The sequence below is a fragment of the Schistocerca gregaria genome, chromosome 3 (assembly GCF_023897955.1).
Source record: "Schistocerca gregaria isolate iqSchGreg1 chromosome 3, iqSchGreg1.2, whole genome shotgun sequence".
Classification (NCBI taxonomy): Eukaryota; Metazoa; Arthropoda; class Insecta; order Orthoptera; family Acrididae; genus Schistocerca; species Schistocerca gregaria.
Window position 1 is genome coordinate 666064162 of NC_064922.1, and position 22976 is coordinate 666087137.

A 22976-nucleotide genomic window follows, 5' to 3' on the forward strand; every position below is an offset into this window, starting at 1 on the left:
GTCATCGAACCCATCGTTCTACCATTCCTAGACCGGCAAGGGAACTTGCTGTTCCAACAGGACAATGCACGTCCGCATGTATCCCATGCCACCCAACGTGCTCTAGAAGGTGTAAGTCAACTACCCTGGCCAGCAAGATCTCCGGATCTGTCCCCCATTGAGCATGTTTGGGACTGGATGAAGCGTCGTCTCACGCGGTCTGCACGTCCAGCACGAACACTGGTCCAACTGAGGCGCCAGGTGGAAATGGCATGGCAAGCCGTTCCACAGGACTACATCCAGCATCTCTACGATCGTCTCCATGGGAGAGTAGCAGCCTGCATTGCTGCGAAAGGTGGATATACACTGTACTAGTGCCGACATTGTGCATGCTCTGTTGCCTGTGTCTATGTGCCTGTGGTTCTGTCAGTGTGATCATGTGATGTATCTGACCCCAGGAATGTGTCAATAAAGTTTCCCCTTCCTGGGACAATGAATCCACGGTGTTCTTATTTCAATTTCCAGGAGTGTATATGAACTTGAAAGCAAAGGTAATTGTTCGTTATTGAATGTACTATTGAGTTATTATAGAATTTCAGAATAAAAATGTAATTAAAATTCATTTACTTGATTTAATTCTCTGTGGGCCTTAGAAGCCCACCCGTTGGTAATAGCAAGGAAAGATTTACGAGGTTGAGTCTTTCGTTTCAAATTCTTACCATGAAACGAATTTTGGCATTGTTGCCTTCAGACATATTATTATGAAGCGGACCATTGTTATTTTCAGTGTTTCTGCTGCTGTTGAACCAGCAACATGAGTAGACAACGTTTACGTGATAGTTCCATTGAAAGAGTGCTAGAAGAAGTTTTGAACTAATCAGATTTAGAAGAAAGTGAAGTGGATGATGATGTGGAAGAAATTAGAACTGATTCATCGTCTGAGAATGAAGATGAGGTTGAAGCCAATCCACCAGATGATGATAATGATACGGAATGTGATAAATTCATTGCAAAAAGTGGACGAGAGCATATTACGAAGCCATCTCGACAATATCGGCGTTCTGTACAAAATATAGTGCGAGAAAGAATGGGACTAGGACAACAAGGAAGAATTGTGTCTCCGAAAGAGGCTATAGAGCTCTTTTTTACACCTCAAATTATGAATCTAATAAAACTACACTCAAATGAAGAAGCTTCTCGACTAGGTATTCAGCACACAGATGAAGATGAGTTATTTTGTTATATAGGACTCTTGCTAATCATGGGTTCAAATCATGACAATAAGATACCTGTCCAAGATTTATGGTCTTTGCTTCAGGGCCGACAAGTGTACTATGGATCAATGAGTCGGACCCGATTTTTCGAATTGACTAAAATATTGAGGTTTGATGATAAGAACACAAGAGAAATTCGTCGCGAGACTGACCAGTTTGCTCCAATGAGGGAAATTTTTGAAAGCTTCAATTCTTCACTTCCATTGTATTTCATTCCTGGTCTACATACAACAGTGGATGAGATGTTGTCTTTGTTCTGTGGTCGCTGTCCATTCAAGGTGTTTCTAAAAGAAAAATCTGGAAAATACGGCATTCTAATTCGAATGCTGTCTGATTCTGAGACTAGATATGTGATCAGCATGGACATCTATACAAGCAAGTCAGGAAATACACAGCATTCAAATGGACCGATGGAAATTGTAAAGAGACTAATAAAACCTATTGAAAAATCAGGCCGTAATGTTACCACAGATCGGTACTATACTTCAGTGGAGCTTGCTGAGACACTATGGAATGATTTTCACCTCACACTTGTTGGCACCCTACAGTCTAACAGACGACACATACCTGAAGACCTGAAGACTACAACTGGCCGCAGTTTACACTCTTCCATCTTTGCTTATACTGACCCTCAGACACAGAGGCCACCAGTTACTCTTGCATCAACGCTAGTCCGCGAGAAGCCAAAGCGACTGCTGTTGATGCTTTCAACTTATCACTCAGAAGGGGTGTTGAATGAAGACTCAAAAAAGACTAACATAAATCTTTTTTATAATTCTACAAAGGGAGGCGTGGACACCATAGACCAGATGGCAAGACACTACAGCACAAAGAGAGGAACAAGAAGATGGCCTTTGTCCCTCTTCTACACACTCATTGACATAGCAGCAATAAATGCATATTCACTCTTCCTCCTCAACTTTCCAAATTGGAAAAAGAATTTGCTAAACCGCAGAAGGGTTTTTATCACTAACTTAGGTCTCGAACTAATAAGATCTCTAGTAGATAAACGGGCACAAAATTTGTATGGACTTCAGAAGCCAGTAATAATGGCAATGGAAAGCATCACACAACGGAAGCTCAGCTGCTCTGTAGAACCATCATCCTCAACAGCAGAACCAGGAACACGTGGACGGTGCCACCTATGCTGCCAAGAAGCTGCATCTACAAAGATCAAGTACAACAAGCTGTGAACGTCAACTGTTACCTGCTCTCAGTGCCACAAACACATCTGTGGGGAAACACTGCAGGAAGACAGTGTTGTGTGAAAAACGCGTTGCAGAATGAGACAGTAAATTTTGTTTGCTCCATGTAGTGTATCAAATTAAAAAAGTCGTTTTTATAAGAAAACACTATTTTGAAACATTACTCCAAAAAATATATAAACTGAATCCCGTGATTTGTTCATTTTATTCCTATTATAATAACATCTTTTATTATCCAGTATACAAAAACAATGTCTAAGCATTTTGAATTGTTATTAGAGGTATCATAAGTAAATAAACTTGATTTATGATCAAATAAATTGTGGTATTCTTTATGGGCCTTTGAGGCCCCCCCCCCCCCCCCCCCCCCCGTTTGTATTACATGTAACAAAAAATATGTTGGTAATGCTAGGGTTAATCGCCTAGAACCACTCGGCCACACCGGCCCAACTGTAACCGTCAATCAACAAATGAGATAGAAGCAAGCAGATGTGAAAGAGGGGTAAGAGAGTGAAGGTATGTGAGATGAAAGCAGCTGGAGCCCCCCAGGACACGCTACACAGTGAGAGACCCACACACTGCATCTCACTGATGTTTCCTCACCCTTTATTACCACAAGAAACCAGCAATGAAGACAAGTTGTTAAAGCCTCAGGAAGGAAAACAATGACAATGAGAAAGACGTAAAAGAAGATCAGGAGCTAAGCTACCGAGCAAAGTCAGTCATGGATCCCCTGGACTGGAGCAGGAGATGGGGCATCTCTGCAATCCCTCAAGTAGCTGATGAGGCCAAAGTTCCCTACTTCACAAAGAGGAGCAGAAACTAACTTCACAGGTAAAAACATATAACCAAATCAGCCCCTTTGGTGTTGGCTGCTAGCACAAGAAGCAATGTGTAAGTAAGTTTAAGGTTTTTCTGTAAGGTGGCTAAATTAGACCAGTCCAGCAGGATGTGGGTCACCATCAGACAGGCCCCACATCAACAGTGGGGTGAATCTCAACATTGTAGCATGTTGCCATGTGGCCAATGTGAAGCTGACAGAATGGTAGATTCCCTGTGAGAAGTGTGAAGGAAAGACTGCTACTTTGCCGTGGTCCCCTTTATTGCTCACAGTTTGTTCAGAGAAACCAACGAACACCAATCCATGTTCCATGCCTCCAACAACTGATGCCACAGAGTCAAATGAAAGTCCATTTCCAGTCCCCAAGTCAGTGTCCTCATAGCCAACTTCACCAACGGGTCAACATGTTCATGTTCACTCCCTGGCATCCCCAAAGTGACCTGGAGTCCAGATAAAGATTGACTGACCATCCAGTTTGACAGAGGTCAAATGAGACCCTGAATAGATATGACCAGTGGGTGTTGTGGGTATCACTGGTCAATAGCCTGAAGCCTGCCAATAAAGACTGTCTTGGCGGCGCAATAACGAATGTGACTAAGGGTTTCACCAATGGCCACCAATTCTGCAGTGAATACACTGCATCCTTTCAACATGGAGCGTTGTTCACTGAACCATGCATGTGTGTAGGGAACACTGGTTCATCCATCGGGGTTCATCCATCGACCACAGAGCCATCAGTGTATACCACTTCCTAACCTAGAACTGCACCAAGGATGGACAGGAACAGACAGTGAAAAACTATGGGGTTAACGGTCCTTCGGTTCAAAGGAACAGGTCACGGCAGATCCAAGGAAGGGGTACACCCCACGGAGCGTACATGATTGCTACCTAACAAGAGGTGGAAGTTTGAGCTCAGAGCTCAGACACTGTATGTGAACTGTGATGATGATCCGGACCTGGGACACTGTTGTGGGAGGTGGATCTCCCTACAAGGAAAAGGGGTGCAAAAGTTCAGATGCTCATGGGAGCAACAAATATGTATCACATAGTTAAGCATCATTTGTTGGCACATGATCTGTGGTGTAGGGAGCCCAGCCTCTATGATTAGGCTGTTCACAGGACTGATCCAAAAGGCAGCTGTCACAAGTTGGACCTCACAAAGAAATATCAAGTCCAGAATCATCAAGGTTGAAGGCGATGTTGGGTCATATGCCAGATGTCCGCTGTCAAGACAGGACAATTTCAGAGATCTATAAAGCCACAAAACTGTAAAGCGGTCTGCATCCCAACTTTTGTTACTGAGGCAGCAAAGAGTATTAAGATGGGATCAGCACCAGCACATACGCTTAAGTTGCCCACGTCAAGTGGGCATTGATGACCAGTCCCAGGAACTGGTAAGACTTCACCATACTGAACAACTGGTCATTGAGGTAGAGTTCAGGTTGTGGATGACAGTACAATGGTGACAGACGTGCACAACGTGCCTTTGTGGCCAAAAAATCGAAAGTCTTGGGTGAGAGCCCAGGAATGCACCTTTCATACAGCACCCTAGAGGGAGAAGCAACAGTAAATGCAAAAATCATCAGCATCCAAGAAGGGTGACATTGTAGACCCCACAGCTGCAGCTAGACCACCAACAGACTACGAAAAGGGGGACACTCCATACACAGCACTGCAAGACCTGTTTCTCTTGTATATGGGGCGGGGAAGGGGGTGGAGGCACAGAAAGTACCAATCTGAAACCACAAGGTTTCAGACAAATTCATGTAGGATAATGAGGACGTGTTGATGGCATGTAGTGTCATAAGCCTTTTGCAAGTCGAAGACGACAGCAATAATGTGTTGATGTGGGAAAAAGTTGACCGGATGGCTGACTCCAGGCAGACAAAATTGTTAGCTGTAGAATGGACTTTGCATAAACTACCCTGGGATGGAGCCGAAAGACCTTGAGACTCAATATCACATAATATCCTGTGAATCATGGATGATGGGGAGACAGACAGACTCTGCACTCCAAGATTTTTGGAAAGCATCTGACACAATGCCCAACTGCAGAATAGGTTCTTGGATATGTATGTGGCTCAAAGACTTCTAAGTAATACAAAAAAAAAAAAAAAAGCTTTGCATTACTTCGGTTCTGAGAGTTTCAGAACCTGTATAGAAAATTGGAACAGAGATCAACATAAACATCATTTCCACCCTTTTTATTGCTCATGAAAACCACACATTTCGTGTTGTACCACAATACAGCAAGACCTTCAGAGGTGGTGGTCCGGATTGCTGTACATACCAGTACCTCTAATATCCAGTAGCAAGTCCTCTTGCATTGATGCATGCCTGTATTCGTCATGGCATACTATCCACAGTTCATCAAGGCCTGTTAGCCCAGATTGTCCCACTCCTTAACGGCGATTTGACGTAGACCCCTCAGAGTGGTTGGTGGGTCACATCGTCCATAAACAGCCCTTTTCAATCCATCCCAGGCATGTACAATAGGGTTCATGTCTGGAGAACATGCTGGCCACTCTAGTTGAGCGATGTCGTTATCCTGAAGGAAGTCATTCACAAGATGTGTACTATGGGGGCGCGAATTGTCTTCCCTGAAGACAAATTCACTGCCAATATGGTTGCACTATTGATCAGAGGAAGGCATTCACGTATCGTACAGCCATTACGGCACCTTCCATGACCTCCAGCGGAGTACGTTGGCCTACATAATGCCACACCAAAACAGCAGTGAACCTTCTTCACCTTGCTACACTTGCAGGACAATGTGTCTAAGGAATTCAGCCTGACGGGTTGCCTCCAAACACGTCTCTGACAATTGTTTGGTTGAAGGCATATGTGACACTCATCGGTGAATAGAATGTGATGCCAATCCTGAGTGGTCGATTCGGCATGTTGTTCGGCCCATCTGTACAGTGCTGCACGGTGTTGTGGTTGCAAAGATGGACCTCGCCATGGACGCCGGGAGTGAAGTTGCGAATCATGCAGCCTATTGCGCACAGTTTGAGTCATAACATGACATCCTGATGGTTTCAAGAAAAGCATTTTTCAACACGGTGGCATTGCTGTCAGGGTTCCTCCGAGACATAATCTATAGGTAGCGATCATCCACTGCAGTAGTAACCCTTGGGCAGCCTGAGAGAGGCTTGTCATTGACAGTTCCTGTCTCTCTGTATCTCTTCCATGTCCAAACAACATCGCTTTGGTTCACTCCGAGACACCTGGATGCTTCCCTTGTTGAGAGCCCATTCCTGGCAAAAAGTAACACTGCAGACACAATCTAACTGCAGTGCTGACCATCTAGGCATGGTTGAACTAGACAACACAAGCCGTGTACCTCCTTCCTGGTGGAATGACTGGAACTGATTGGCTGTCGAACCCCCTCCATCTAATAGGCGCTGCTCATGCATGGCTGTTTACATCTATGGACAGGTTTAGTGACATCTCTGAACAGTCAAAGGGACTGTCTCTGTGATACAATATCCACAGTCATCGTCTATCTTCAGGAGTTCTGGAAACTGGGGTGATGCAAAACTTTTTTTGATGTGTGTATAACCCCGCCTGTTTTTCCTGGATTGCAAGTGTTCATCGGTGACAATGGTATCATCAGGAGTGCCACAGCAAAATCTGATAGTACAGCTATCTCCTGTTCTCTGTACACATAAATGACCTGGCAGATAGGGTGAACAATAACCTGTGACTGTTTGCTGATGACACTGTAGTATACAAGAAAGTATCATGTTTGAGTGACTGCAGCAGGATAAATGACATTTTAGACAGAACTATTTGGTTTGGGGAACAGTAGCCTGCTCTAAATGTAGAAAAAAAATTAGCTAATGCAGATGAATACGAAAAATGATTCTTTAATGTTCGAATACAGTATTAGTGGTGCACTGCTAGACGCTCATGTTAAATATCTAGATGTCAAGTTGCAAAACAATATGAAATGGAACAAGCATGTGAGGTTGGAAGCAGGGAAGGTGAATGGTTGATTTCAGTTTCTTGGGAGAAAGTATAGCTAACACAGGGTAGCTACTCAAACGTAGAACACAAAATCCCTGAGAATTCAGGTGCGAGGGTGAAGATAGTATCAAGATGTTCTGATAAATTAACGGTCAGCAGGGTAGAGTTGTGATTTACAAAACTCAACAAAATTCAATTTCCGTGCTAGTTTAAAAATGTGGAAGTCCCTTTGATTTTATGAGTATCCTGAGATTTCCCTGATATTTCCAGGTAAAATTTAAGTACCTGAGAATTTCAGGTTTTCCAGAGGAATTGCAACACTATCAAGGAAATCATAATACTCAAAAACAAAGCAAGTAAGTACTTTATTCGTCACTACTCTATTATTTGTCAGAATATTTGGATTTGCGGATGCAAATTCCAGTTAACACCAATGTTCACACTAAATGGGTTTGAACAGTATAAAGATAGCTGTTAGCGTTGTGATTAAAGTTACATCTGTCATTTGTTGATCCCTAATAATGGGTTAACAACCGTATCTGATTAGTGTGTTCGTTGCTATCCTGTCACAATAATTGCATTAATATGCTACAACTGCCGTAGAGTGCAGGTCAAGCAAAAGTTGAGAGATGATGTGGAAAGGGAACAAAAAATAGAACAAAACCTGCATTTCTCTGTCTCCATTCAGTTCAACATATGCACATTTTCAGCTACAGCTTATGAAATAATGTTGCAGTTCAGTGCCTAAATGAGGAAGTGTCAGATTAGAGCAAGTATAAAGGTTTGTGATTCAACCCCTGCTCGGTAGAGTCTATTCTACCATTTAACACGAGTTTCACCTCCAACAATGACGTCCACAGAGGAAAAATTCCGAACTACAACGTAGTTTTGAGTCAATGTTAAACTGTAGCTCTCCCAACAATTAGCAGGGGCTGTCCGTTTATCATTCAGAGTGAAGCAATGATATAATGCCTCGAAAACACCAATGTCAAATACAACACTATGGTGATCAAACCAACTTCTTAGTTGTGGGCAATTTTACTTTCCTTATACAATACCAAATGAATTACACTTTTGTCTTCCATACAGCAATGATTGAACGTATCATATTTGCAATGAAACAATGGTATTATTCTTGAAATACACTAATCAAGCAGTAGATAATACTGTCTTTAACATCAACATGGAAATTGAGGACATACAGTCAGAAGTTTATTTCCTTGAAGTAAAAGAGTTTTTAAAAGGACTGAGATGTGATCTATTCTAAGACCACATTACCTGCGCACCCATTCCTTTTATGGAGGCATCGACACTCCTGATGCTGACAGCCCGTCCACTATAAGGCGGTGATAAATACCACCATCATGTTTAATACATCCAACACGTTTGGATGAAAGACATCTTGCTACACCATTAGCTGCATGTAATTATTTAATCGTCAAGCCTAATATTTGAGCATATAGCCCATCACCAATGGCCAATATTGCGTACACTCATGTCAAACAATGTGCATGTTAATTATAATCTCTTTTTTTAAGTCAAAATATACGTGGATATTCACAATGTATGCCAATGACAGTGGGCTCTATGCTTGAATACCAGTCTCCCAGTTAAGTTCTTTACAGGCAACTCATGGTATACAGTAAGATGCCCTTTAACACATATTACTAGCTGTGGAAGTACCAAGTAGAAAAGATTTTCCCGACACATTCTATCTTGTTTGATAACAATTTAAGGATTTTAATAACTAATTTTTTTAAAAAAGTGCTATTTCAATAGGTACTTTTTTTTTACTCACAATAACTTAAAATGTTACAAGCAATTTAATAACAGGAGTACAAATTATCTGTAAATCCATGAATTTCATTGAATTCCCTCTTTGTGTTCATGGAAGTTTCACGATCTTTCAGCACAAAGTGGTTCAGGTAACTCAGGAAATTTTAAATGATTTTGATAATAACTCTAACTGATAATGGTTAAGGTCCACAATCTTTTCTAAATTATGAAAACATTCAACCCCCATTCGTCAACCTTGAAAATGCATATAGCAAATATGCAACTATCACTATCGATGCAAAGTTGGCATTCATATTTTTTTAACTCCCTCTTCTTTTCTGTTAAAATTATCACGGTGTTTACAAATTTCTATTGCATCACCGTACACATGATCCTCTATACAGTACTTTAAAAAGGGTATTTTGCTACAGCCAATTTGCCGGTTTATCCAAACCACAGTTGCTTTTATGCTTGGCTAACTGTTAACATATCTTTCTGTAGTTCCAATATATACTTGGCTACAACTACACAGAATTTAATACATACAAGTTGTCAACAATAGATGACATACATACTTTGCAGTTTTCAGGCATTCTTTTATATTTTCCTGGTATCCTTAACAATCATTTGTAGAATTTCATGCTTGACCAAAATTTCTGCTATGTGATCAATAACCTCGTATAGAGAGGAAATAGTAATTAAAATCGATCCTACAATTTAAAAAGAAAAGAAGAGGGAGTTAAAATATAGGAGCTGATTTTGCACCCAGATAGTAAGAACTGATTACTTCAATAAAGGATGATGTCTTGGGGAACAGATAATCACTCATTCGGCAAAACTTGGCAAATGGTGGGGTACACTGTACAGCTCATAAACCACCTATAAATTTGGAACCTCTTGATCTTTTGATGAAGTTGCTGATTCATCACTGAAGCTATGTCCCACAGATGGGGAGAAAACATAAGCAAAAAGATCTACACATTGACTCTGTGCTCTCAGCCCAGAAGATTCACGTGAAACAGGCTTACGCTTCTTAATTCTGATAATTGCACAACTGAAATGTGTGTGTTCCTGATGCTGGTCACGAATTTATTATCTATTTTTATAGGAAAGTATAGTAGTTACATGTAGAAGAAAACGTACAAGATAACAAGCGGATACTAGGTTTCCACAAAATGTTTTGTTTATTTACGTCAAAATTGCACCTATACCACATTGGGAAAACTAGTAAGAGAAGTAAAAGCTCCTGCACCATGATAAATTACTTCACTGTTAAGTACACTTCTCAATTATGAAGAATGGCAACACAGTTCATAGGCGAAACCAGTCACAAAATGTAAAAGGGAAACAGTTTTAATACTGAAATCTATGAAACATGGAAAGAAATTTGAACACAACACTAATCATGGTAAGAAAGAGAGAGAGAGAGAGAGAGAGAGAGAGAGAGAGAGAGAGAGATTTTTCAATGCAGTGAGCGGAGATATAAAAAATAGATTTTCACATCCTTTGACAATGGAATCATTAGAAATAGAGCACTAGCTTATATGGATTAGGGCAACCACGAAAATTAGCCATGATGTTGCAAATGAAGTATCCCAGCAGTTACTGGAAGTAATTTTGAGACACAGTGTACAACAAAAATCTGGACAGTCAGCTGGTACTTCGTGCCCCAGTACCTCGAAAAGACGCGCAGTACCTTTAACACTGTGCCATCTTGCTCACTGATTTTAGTGGAAAAGTAACGCTTCGAGTTGATACAACTTTAGGTGAAAGAGTTAGAGAGCCCTTAAAATGATGGACTACTAATCTCTGTTCACCTACCCTATTATCTAGTGCTGCAAAGTTATTCCAAAAATTTAACGGCCATCTAAGAGAGTGGAAAAAAGGTTAGAAGTAAATATTTAAGATGGTAATCAGCAATCACCATTCGAATACTGTTCGTTCAACTGAATTTATAAATATAGCCAACAGAATTGACAGAGGTAATTGTGTGTTTACTCTGTTCATCGACAATGTGAATGCAACCAATAATTTTGTGAACTTGCATAATCCAAACAGGAAAGCTAAAAAAGGCTGTGGCATCTAGAATTACAATGGATTGCACATAACATCAATTCTCTGTATAAAAAATATGCAACACAAGACAACAGAGAACTGATAAAAAAAATAACCTCTGAAAGAAATTATGTATTATTTGTAAGTGTATACATCAGTAAGTTTTAGTGCACACCAACTCTGTCTTTACAATGAATGTGTACAGAGCATTACAATGATCTGCTGACACACTTGACATTGTGTGGCAATGATTACAGATTCCACTGCTTGATCTGTGCTAACTATAGGCTGAATATCTATGTATGTAAGAGGATTCTTAATTTTTGTTTTTGGATAGATGTAAGCGTGGAATATTCCACTTAAAAATGCCCTATATTCGAGCCTATAATTGTTGTGACTGAAATGAAGCTGATATTAAAATCAGACGTTTCCCTTCAAAACATTCTATATGAATGCAAATACTGTTCAAAACCTATGAAACAATCTCCTGTTCAATAAATCTGAACAGAGGAGAAAAAGGGGAAGGCCAACAGGCTTATAACTGCAATGGTAATGCCCAGAAGCTTTCAATAACAAATCAGCTGATTATAGCTTTTTTGGTTTCTAAAGTAATACTGAACAAAGTAGGCTACTAGTTAGAGCTCACATTAAGCAGTGACAGATGTAGTAACCACTGTCGCTTTCATCTCATTGAACTGGGGGGGGGGGGGGGGGGAATACTCGGTACAACATAATAATTCTTTACATTTCATTAACTTACAAAATTATGTTTTAATGTTCCTCCTTTCATCTTGCTAAATACTGAGATTAACTGAAACATCCAATCAATACTGTTTCACTAACTCACAACCAAAGTGGCACCTTTCAACCTAACCTAAGCTTCAGACCCAGTTACTGATCAGCCTTGTCACCACAGCCTACATTACAAAATTAAATACAGATGACATATTATCAGTGTTCCGTTTTCTCACTATGTTATGTGACAAAGCCAATATTAATATTGGTAGGTTCAGCTGACTGGTATAGTCTGGCCTTCATGGCCTGTTCGGGCTGCACACAGATAGCCTCTAAAATGCACGAAATAAATGGTACATTTCTTCTACCAGCTCTGTTATTGAGACAGATACAGAATTAAGAAACACTTTTGATAGCAACATATTAATAGTAACCTGAGAAGACTTTATTGTTAATGACTTGATAAGGGCTTCCATATATTGCTATTTCTTATCCGAATATCTTTCTGGCACCCCAAAATCATAACGAATGGAAGGAGTATGATTATGGTGTAAATAAAAAACTGTCTCTGAAATATTTTTCTAGACTAATGTAAGTGGAACACTAATTAGAAAAAAATTGGAAAGCAAAATCCTCCGCAAAGTACACTGATTCCCTGAATAATGGTAAATTGCATATAATGCAAACTAGTGTTTGTGTGTTCATAAACATGACAGAACTTCGCTTCTGAAATACAACAGTATCTGAACATAAGAAGGCCGGTAGCTAATACTATCACAACTGGTAAGAGCATTTTTAAAACTCAATGACAATGGAAGAAAAACAGGAAAAAATCATACAGTAAATGGAATAGTATCTTCAGCAAAGAAAAACCACCAACCTTCTCACTTTTGTAAACAATACTGAAAAACGCATGGACCACTACTGAGAAAACTTAAGCATGAAAATAAAAAGGTGACAGATTCATAACAGCTCCATTTGTAAAAAAGTATGTAGCTAAAAGCAATATGATGTCACACAAATGATGAAATGTTATTGACAGCTGCACTGAAACTTGGCCATCAACTTGAACTTTGCATCTATTGCATTGTTTACAAGCAAATTCTGATAAGTTTTCAACATTACCAAAGTAATTTTCCGTCAAAGTTACACAGAACTGGAGTTTCAGATGAGATCTTAGGCGAAACTTAAGTTTAAATGTTATGGAAAAATGAGTAATAACTTTACTGATAAAAGTATATAGGCCTACCATCTATGAGCAGCATAGGCCTATATCTGATGACAAGTGTAACAGGAAGCTGAAAACCTATGTCCTGCAAACATAGCTCATTAAGGATAAGCAAGTACGTAACATATGATTTTAATTACGGATTGTTTAGGGAAGCAGACAGACCACCTGCACAAATATATCTTTTCCAAATTACCGAAAATTTCTTAGCATCAGGAACACAGAACACCAAAACACAATCTCGAACATGCTTATTAATTCTGATGTAGCCTACATGTGTTAAAAAAAAAACAACGATCTATATTCTAACCTCATTCACAATTTTACTTGTTACGCGCGCCAATACTGGAATTAAAATAAAAGAAACTGGCTATTTCGTTGGATAATGTGATTCCTTACAATATTTTATGATACCATCAGAAAGGACACGAATTATTTTCTGAATAAGAAGCTTTAGATGTTGCAAACATGTGTTGGAGATTACCAAGCAGATGCAAATTCAAACTGGATTATCGTGCAAGTCAAACTAATGAATTTTGAATTCTCGCACATAAAATGTTGAAAATATGTATGCTGAAATTTCGGAATGGTGTCACTCAAGAAACTGTCAAACAATACAGCCACAGTGTGGCTTACTTTCATTTCATTTCACACTTATGAATTTGGGTAGATGTCATTCGCGCATATTAGTAGCTGAAGCGGTTACCAAATAAAACGATAACGTGAAAACATTATTATAGTTCGCTCATATATCAATTACTTCTGCCAAACAATTACTAGGCGCGGTCGCAGCTACCTACAACAAATTTTAACGAGACGTTGAAACTTTCAGACTGCAATGACAAAAAGTCGTTAATGGAACCCGTAAAGCAGATCATTACATGTCGTTTGATACACATTAGTATTCTGACACACATACAAGGTTTGAGTATGTTTGCAACGTGAACAGCTATGAAATGGTTACGCATGCTCACTTGTTACTGGAATATCGTAGCAGTTTACACGCGCTGTTTCATACTAACGAATGAACGACTAACACATTTAACTCTCTCGTGATTGCAATTACGAAAACTGATAACTAACAAAGTTATATTATATGACAAGCTTATATATATTTCAGCAGATAACACCTTGCTCCACATCGAATCGCATTTCGACCATAGCGGACGCTAGCAAACAAATTGAAGAATAATTAAAGTGGACATACCATTACCTGGCACCTTCATGCGATATCAACAGATGGTATGAACCAAAATACACAAATTTACAGAGATGTAACCAAACACAGCTACAGAACAACAATGACGTTTCACTATAAAGCGCCACTATGGTAAGAAAATTAAAGTGCCACAGGTTACTACAATGTGCAAATGAACAGAGTAAAAATACTGCCACGGTGTCATTGAAACAGATTGTTTACTGACCGAAATTTCTTTAAATCCATGAAATCGTAGCACCAACAGATACTTGCAGAATACACCGGAATAGTTCCCACAATGCACTGTCAAAGAGACATTCGAAGACCAATCCTTGTCCTCGGCACTCCCTTAAAGACTATTTACAGAGAATATATAACTAACATTCGATAGACAAGTATTTTAATGTGCATAGGAATTGTAACCAGTAACATTAACAAACAATATTTCGCGTGTTCTTTGCTAGCAAACTCTCGACTTGACAAACCGAACATTTGTCCACTGCGCATGCGCAAGCAGACGCTTTTCTCGGTACGGCGTGCGGGTTCTTTAAATCGAGCATCATTCCTGATAGTTTTAAGGTCACTACCAGCCTGCCATTTATTAAAAAAACCCAATGAAACTGTACTTACAATTCCACAGAAAATTGTTGAAAAAATCTTAGAAGTTCAAAGTTTTTAGCAGGTGTTCATCGAATTAAATAATTTACTTTCTAAAGAATGGCAGTAGATAACTTTCGGGTACATGCGAAACACACCTGTAACTTTATTCTAATACAAACTCCGTTTTGTCCTACAAAAGTTACAGATAAAAGTGTCTCCAACTAATATTTCACTTTATAAGACGACACATTTTTGGTAAAGTGGCCATAGAGGCCTAGCAGGTAGAGTACCTCCGGCCTTGGATGTCAGGGTTTCAGTCCCAAGTGGAATCGCGGATTTTTCTTCGTTCCAGTCTCTCCACGGCGGCCCCAGGTCCACATCGCCTGCTATCGAAATCCGGACCGGGGATCTTTCCCTGTGAAAAAAAAAAGCAGCTGGAGCGCTGCGCTCATTACTTTCTCCCTTCTAGTGCCTCGACTAACAAAATCTTCACTCCTGCAGTATGGGCAGACGCCAGTTTACTTTTATCTTTTTATAACTTTCTGGTATGTAAGTTTTATTATTTAAAAATACTCTGCTTCGACATAGTTTACAACAGCTTACACACATTTTACATATTTTGTTGTAATTTTTTAAAGAAAAAATTTAGGTATATCTGGATACATATATGCCATCGCCAGAGAAAATACCGGAAGGTAAAGCTATGAAGACTACAAAAGACAAGTGATTGCAACTCCCGGCTCAGCAAAGCGATGGGAAGTATGACGTCATCTAGTCATCTGAGTTTCTGAGTAACGCTCCAAAACAATAACGTTAACACCGCATGAACTTACAAGACGGAAGGACTATCTTTCTGTTTCACATTATTACTGATTTCCGAGAACATTTGCTATACATCAGTTCTCTGAAACCATTTACCTATTCATCAGTTCTCTAACCATAGATGGAGTACTCTGCAGAATGCATACATCTACCCCAATTTTTTCACTTCTATGTCTAGTATTAACAGATTTTCGATCCGCCTGAAATTAAGATTCTCAATTAGGCCCAATAAGTATTATTTATGTACACTGTAACTAAAAATAATACATTCCCATCAAGAAATCTTTTCAGGAGAGCAGTGAAAGGGATCTGGAATTAAATAGATTTCCCTCGTAATGGGCAGTTAGTAATGCTAGTAAACGATTGCGTTACAAACGAGATCGCTGCCCAAAATCCCTAATTTGCGAAAGGAAGGAGAGTCAGAATTTAACCTTCGTAAGACACTATTTTTACGGACTACTAACTCAGATGGACAAGGATGTCACTGAAATGGTTTAAGACCCCTTTTAGGCTGGGCGGACAGTATGTCAATCTCCCTCTACTTTTCCAAATATGAATCCAATGTTTTGCTTGTCTTGAATTTTGTGTAGGCTAAACGAGATGAAATAACGTCATGATACTGAAAGGTATAGTTGGTGTGTTTCTGCGGTATTACTTCCCAGGCTGTTTTGACGAGAGTCCATAGTTCATTGGTACTTATTGCTGCATAATATTAACTGACTCACTGATGAGTGACCATATAGAAAACATGTATCGAAAGCGAATAGTTTTTTTTTTTTTTTGAATGACTGATCGAGGAACAAATAAACTTTATGGATCCAGGGATCATACGGTTGGCAACTTGATCGAATATAGCTTTGTCATTTGACTGGAAAGTGGATATGTCCTTGGCCTATGAAACTACCATGACCCAATAGTTGCTGTTACTGGTAATCGTAGCTCGCAGCTTCGACGCTGACGCATAGACATTTCAACTATTTTTAGTGAATGTTTGTGTATGTGGAGCGGGGGTGGGGTTGGGGTAAGGGGGAAAAGCCATTATATTCAAAGATTTTTCTTTGGGGTGGGACAAGCAATCCTATTCACTATATTCTCTCTAATGTGACTGAGACATACATCTTTCTAAAGTTGTAAAGCAAATATGTAGGGAAGAGCTGCCAATATTGTACCGGCTTCTAATTTGTAACAATGCTATAAAATTCATACCTCTTGTACTAACCGCCAGGTCAGCGTGAACTGTGTGTTCTTGGAGGCATAATGGGAGCTATGAGCTCTGTATGTTGAGGAACAGATCGTCTGAGGACAGCGTAGATTTTGTTTTAGTTTTCACCAATGGTTTTGCGTTTGTGGTGAAGAGAACTGCTGTTATAAGGTAAGTGGCAACGTATGTTTTATGTATGAATGAATATACATGAAATAACCGTAGTTTTCAAATAGTCATGAATCTTTTTTTGTCGTGATTCATTTGTAGAGAACTGACAAAGAGGATATGGCGACGTTGCCTATAATGTAGGTCTAACGCTGTAAGTTTAGGATATTGTACCGCTAAATTCGAGTAACTTACTCGTATAGTGAGCTTTAAGTATGTGTTTAGCATTATTAGTGCAACACAATGTTTCGAAATGGTGTGGTAAATTTGCCAACGTGTTCTTTATCCTAAATTATTAATCAAATAATTATTTTGTGTTAAAGTATGGCAACAGAAAAGCGTAATGGAAAGTGTACTACAGATGAATAACATTTAGCTGTAACAGTATGTCTAAAAGGGGATTATGGGTTAAATGAACGCACACATACAAAGCCAACGATTAAGAGGTATGCTGAAAATAAAAACGAAAATGCAAACTGGTATATAAACATTTTTGGCCTCAGTGAAGTGTTTTCCACCGAAGTTGAAAAAAAAAAAAACAAAAAAAAAACGGATTGCCCCATAATTTCAGTGCACAAAAAGTAATATCAAGTAAAAAGTGCCCTAAAGGCGTGAGTGTGAGATATTGGCGAATGCGAAGCACATTATGAAATCTCCAAACAAAACTTCCAAGGGCTAGTCAAGGAGTCTGTGAGCTGAGGAGCAGTACAGAATAAAACAAAATAAAACGGATCCGATACATGAAATGAAGACGTGGATTCCTACACAGAGTGCAGGGGCAAGGAAAGGAGGGAAAAAGCGATCTTTAATGCCTGCAAATAGTTACGCAAAGAACCGTTATGGAACATTTCTTAAACTTAGGCTAATACATTCCTTTAAGCTCAGGGACATAGTTTGTGAGGATGGTACAATGTATGCACCCACTAGTGCACTGAGTTTCCTAATTTGTACCACTTGCAGATGTTTAGAATTTCAAGTAATTTATTTTTCCCAGAATTTCCAGTCTATAAATAACATACCAAGAACATCTTGCAGTTTACGATGGCATTGTTTAAACAATTCTGTAGCTTACTGTTTAGGCTATAATAAATAAAATCTCGAAAATGATACAGATTAGCAACTCTCTCCTATAACGATATTGTGAAGTGTGTTGAGGTACTATAACTGAAAGATGTTAACCAACAGAGAAAACATATATAGTTGTTTACGTGGAATTGGGGCAAAAACATTTAAGAACACTTAATTGCAATTAATTTCGTGCATAGCATATAAGACATGACTAGCACATTTGTAGACAAATCTGCTGACGTCTGTGAAAAATGTGTTATTTTCGTGTGTATGATCTATTTAGACATTTTTAAATGTACAGTGATTTTTTAGTAAAACATTCACACATTTCCAAATAATATATTTATATAAAAGCATCTGAGTCAGGCACATAACAGTCGTTCTCTTGACACAATTTTCTGTTACCAATACGGCGTCAAGAAAAAATTCAGTGACTAGAATTTTGTTTAATGAAACTCCTTTTGAACTGATCTCCACTTTCAAATGATTATCAATTGTAATATACACTTTTCCGGAAAGATTCTCGAGATCGAGGAGGCGTGAAGACAGGTAGGCCTACCAAGTGTTTGCACAGAGATTTTAATGTTTCGCAAACTGTGATGCTCACAGCGTTTGAACTTTTATCTCGATTAATGTTTACACATTTGAATTTTTGTATGGGTGATTTTATTTCAGAAGTACATAGTGTACATTAAGTCAGGGGACACTTTCAATTATTTATTGGACAAGAACTAAACATTGTACATATGTCACACATATTGTATTTTGAAGAGAAACTCTGGATTTTTTTTTACAAATATTCGATATGCGAACCATGTGTGACCCGGCAGACGTCAATACGGCAATCAAATTGTTGCCATACCCGTCCCAGCACGGCATCGTTGACTGTGGCAGTCGCTCGCTTCCCGTATTCTCTCCCGGAGCTGTGCTAAATCACGCGGTAGAGGCGGTACATACACCAGATCTTTGATGTGTCCCCACAGAAAAAAGTCACACGGAGTGAGATCTGGTGATCGGGAAGGCCATTGCATGAAACAGCTGTCCCCTTCTGTGGCACGACCGATCCATCGATGCAGCATTTCCGTGTTCAGGTACCCACGAACTTCACGATGAAAATGGTGTGGCGCCCCATCCTACTGAAAGATGGACGGAGGGTCCGATTGCATTTGAGGCATCAGCCATTGCTGCAACATGTCCAAGCAGTCATACCCAGTGACAGTGCTGTCGGCGTAGAAGAATGGCCCGTACAGTTTTCGACGTGACAAGGCACAAAAACATTTGCCTTTGGGGAGTCACGCTCAAATTCAATGCATTTATGTGGGTGCTTTGTACCCCAGATGCGACAATTATGCCTGTTCACTTTCCCATTAGTGTGAAAGTGGATTCGTCGCTATAAATTAAGCGATCAAAAATGTCGTCCCCATCCTCATTCAGTTGTTTCAACTGCGAACAAAACTCAAAACGCTTGTCTTTGTCGTCGTCATTGGGCTTCTGCACTGTCTCTTTGCCGGTCACAAGCAACCCGTCGTAATGAATTTGTTGTGCCAGTGGTAATAGCCTTTCTTGTTGGTGGCTTCTTACCGCACCTGGTTCTAAACATCCATTGAACAGCTGTAGCACACTTGTTTTTGTCGGTCTCCAGCACACAAAAAGTTCCCTCCCCACATGAACTCGCCTTGTTTGCGAATAGCGCTGACTATCGGCAAATTACCAAACTACGTTGCGGCAGTGTACATGAAAAAAAAAACTTTCAGGTTTTTTTCTTCAAAATGTCATATGTATGATATCTGTACAATGTTAGGTTCTTGTGCAATAAATGATAGTGTTACCATACTTTATGTTCACCCTGTAAATGAAATTAGCATCCATTCCTCAGTCCCCACTAACTTCTTACCCTGGCTGTCAGGTATATACAGGAACTATCTTGTCGAGTCGCGTTGCCTATTTCTTTGCTTTCGTAAGCGGAATGCCTCGTCGCCAACTATAACAAACGCCATCTTGATTTCAGTCGGTGGAAGCTCTTCATCTGCTGGAAATACGTCTCTATTCATCTTCATTTTCCTCATTGCCATCGTATTAAGGATACAGGGTACTTATTAATGATGGAATAATCGAAATTTTTTATGATTTTATTAAATTCTATATAGTCTTTCCTGATTACTTTGATATATACGTTATAAGGTTTTAAATGAAGAATGACACACACACACACACACACACACACACACACACACACACACACACACATAAGTTACGGTATGTATGCCGCCACGCCCCCTTTATATCTGTTACAGAAACCAGTATTATTTCGAAAATAACTCTGAACTTTGTGTTTCCAGCGATTATACGTATGACAGATACTTGAGTATGTTGGAAACAGTGCAGGATTCTAGTGTCTGTACATGGTTATCTTTGCTATATTTACTTTTGTTTCACCGAGGCAGTTTGTTCACTTGTTGTTAAATGTTTGTGGTTCAAGTGCTACATATAGTTGTGGAGGTACATATCCTTTAGTGTGCAATAAATACGAACTACGCCACTCATCAAGAAATTCAGTAAAAGGGAATTCCATGGTAACCAGTTCACAAACAAAGCAAGCCATACTGTTGAAAGTAACCTATGTATCAGATCTTTAGGGAAGAAACTTCCACATGGCGCGCCTCCTGGTTATTCAAATTTTTGTGTAACAATGACGTTGTTTGTAGTGGATTTGTTGATATGTGGGCATCTTATCTTCTTTGATAAAGGAAGTGGCGAAATGTAAACAGTGTGATGGTGTAGGCTGTCTAGAAATAACTAACAACAAACTAGCAGGAAGGTCTTAGTGTCAAAATTAGTTTTTCTTTGTGGCGAAATGTTAACAATGTGATGGTGTAGGCTATCTGGAACGGGGGCGGATCCAGGATCTCGATCAGGGGGTGGGGGGGGGGGGGGGCAATTTTTTGGTACCTGGCTTCCAAAAAATTAATTCCAAATAAAACCATTAATACTTTATAAGCACACACACACACACACACACACACACACACACATATATATATATATATATATATATATATATATATATATATATATATATAGTGTATCGCTATGTGTAAGTGTGTTTAATGAAATAACTTACTGCATTACCTAAAAAATATTCTTCAAATACGACACGTGCACTTGAAAAACTCTTGGTTTTGTCTGCTAATGCAAAATAATCTATAAAAATGCTAATGTTAATTTGTTTCCTTTCTTATACCTTCGAAATTAGTTCACAAATTTCTTTCATTTGACAGAATGTTGCCATCGAATTCGCGCATGTGTTTATACGCAGCAATGACGATACAACGGCGAAAAGTTATAATAGGATATTTGACTGGGTTCAGGAATTCATCTTATATTGTTAATTACGTCATTTTATGCTCCTTCTTCTTGTAAAAAAAAGAAATAAAATAAAAATGCAAAAGTATAAATAAAATGAAATTTAATATTAAATATGTATACTCAAAATACTGCTCTTAAATATTAAATTGTAATGTCCTTCTACGCCCACTTTTTAAAAATCTTGTAATTACTTTTTCTACATCTACAGGAATCTGGTAATGGATATGCATAAGTGCAAGACCAAGGAGGCGGTTTTCATTCATCGATGTTCTTAAATAAGTTTTCAGGCGCCGCAACGACGAAAACGATCTTTCAGCAGATGCAGTTGTCACTGGAAGCGTTGCCAGGGCCAATAAAAGCTTATATGCATCCTTATCACATCTAGCCAATATGTCAAGGGCGGTGGTTGGAAGCTCTTTTTGTCGTGCCTTTCCTTGATTCCATTTCTATCTCCACAACAACATTTCATCCCGCAACATAAGAGAAGCAATGCCTTTGTCCACGTCAAGAAACGAACTACAATTTTTTCAGTTTCAGCTGCAGAGATCTTCACAATACTTTCTGGGCTGGAAACAGAAAGGTTGAACACATCCAAAGTTTCAGCAGAGAATCTTTCTCGTAAATCAGTTACAATGAAGTCTAGTAGGGGAGCATAGACTGTTACTCTGTAATATTCTTCTGCCGAATTTGTTTGAGGGTAGTCACGATAAACTTAGCATCGACCGTGGCGAGGTATGCGAGGGATATTGAGCTCGATGCCGGTGGCCACCGAAAGTGTTCGCATGCTGTCAGTTTATTAAGAGTCAAACCGCACCTCAACATCACCTTCTTGACTTCAGCGGTTCGCAGTAGTTTCTAACATATGATATTTTTGTCAGTCAAATCACGCATCTAGGCCTACTACAGTGGTGACTTACATTATCACTACCATGTTTCACTGAATTTGAGAAGCAAAAAATGCGAAGCCTACGTTTTTTTACGTTCTTGTCTTACGTCCTGTTGACAATGTGGTCATTTGAGACAGCTTAGTGCCAACTTATTGTAGCTTAATCTACAGGTATCACTAACACCGATACCCAAGGGGGGACACAAACACGATCTTCTCGTACGCGCTACAGCGACCGAGTACCATTGGGTTTTCAGAGTCCTGTGAAATACTTATGGACTGGTGGCGAAATATATATTATCAATAAAATCATGTGGGAGGAAATCAGGCGGGGAATGATGGCATTATAGGATTCAGAAACAGGACGTAAACAATAAAAATTCATGAACTAGCAACAGGAGCTTATTTTGTCTTTAAATACAGTTATGACAGTTTAGCAAGCTCGAGAGCATATTCTTCCTTCTACTCCGGCAGTTTCCTTGGCTATTTGCAAACACCAGTTCGTTTCTTCAAGTTTTGACTTCCGAAATAAGCAAACAGTTTAGAACAAAGCCACAGCTCTAACACTGTTATGAAATTCATGCTTTTTTAGATTGCGGCAGAAG

The 22976-nt window shown here is 39.3% G+C and overlaps 1 protein-coding gene across 3 annotated transcripts in view; it reads right to left on the reverse strand.

Annotated features, from left to right (window-relative positions):
- Positions 1-14741, reverse strand: part of LOC126356325 (calmodulin-binding transcription activator 1) — a 1852577-nt gene extending 1837836 nt beyond the window's left edge. For 2 of the 3 annotated variants that reach the window (XM_050007299.1, XM_050007300.1), the window contains exon 1: positions 14487-14697. The gene's annotated coding sequence lies outside the window, so the exon portion shown is untranslated. Of the gene's footprint in view, positions 1-14486 lie in introns of all 3 variants that reach the window. The other variant, XM_050007298.1, reaches the window with a different exon arrangement.
- Between the last annotated feature and the right edge of the window lie 8235 nt (positions 14742-22976).